This window comes from Penaeus monodon, chromosome 32 (assembly GCF_015228065.2).
Source record: "Penaeus monodon isolate SGIC_2016 chromosome 32, NSTDA_Pmon_1, whole genome shotgun sequence".
Classification (NCBI taxonomy): Eukaryota; Metazoa; Arthropoda; class Malacostraca; order Decapoda; family Penaeidae; genus Penaeus; species Penaeus monodon.
The window spans coordinates 15,763,732-15,764,371 of NC_051417.1; positions in this window are offsets into that span (position 1 = coordinate 15,763,732).

Here is a 640-nt window from a genome sequence, read left to right on the forward strand (position 1 = left end):
ATATCTCCTTTCACAGAGTTTAAATAGCGGCTTTATTTAATCTGTAGTATCCCATTTCTTCTAATAAGCGTTCGTGAATCATGCATGAAGAAAAAGTATGATGTTAAGCTAAGAATTTGTCCTAAAAACTATGAAACTCGAGAACACAAAGTGAAATATTCCCATCTTGTATCTCAATGCAAAGGGCTTTAAACATAGCACTGAGACCTCTGATGCGACTGAAATAACTACATTCAAAATTACATTCCAGAATTACATAACCTCAATCCCTGAAGAAAATGCATATGATTCTAAATTTCGTGAGTGATAAAAAAAAACTAATGATAAAGCTCTAGATAACAAAATCTGACAACCTTCAGGAAGTTTGTGCGTTGAAGGGCATTCGTTATGCGAAGGTAATTAAGCAACGGAGTAAAAATACAAAACAATCTGTTTTCGCGATAATATCAAATCGTATATATAAGGTTTGGGACATAAATCTGTGAAAATGTATGACGAAAGAGCAAATGTTTTTCAATTCAGTCCAGTCGCAGGTGCTATTATGATTTCATTCATTACAATAAACATACAAATTAACGGCATTAGAGGAAATATATGTTTGTTAACAGATTAATATATCAAAAGTATGTCCAATTGTGAT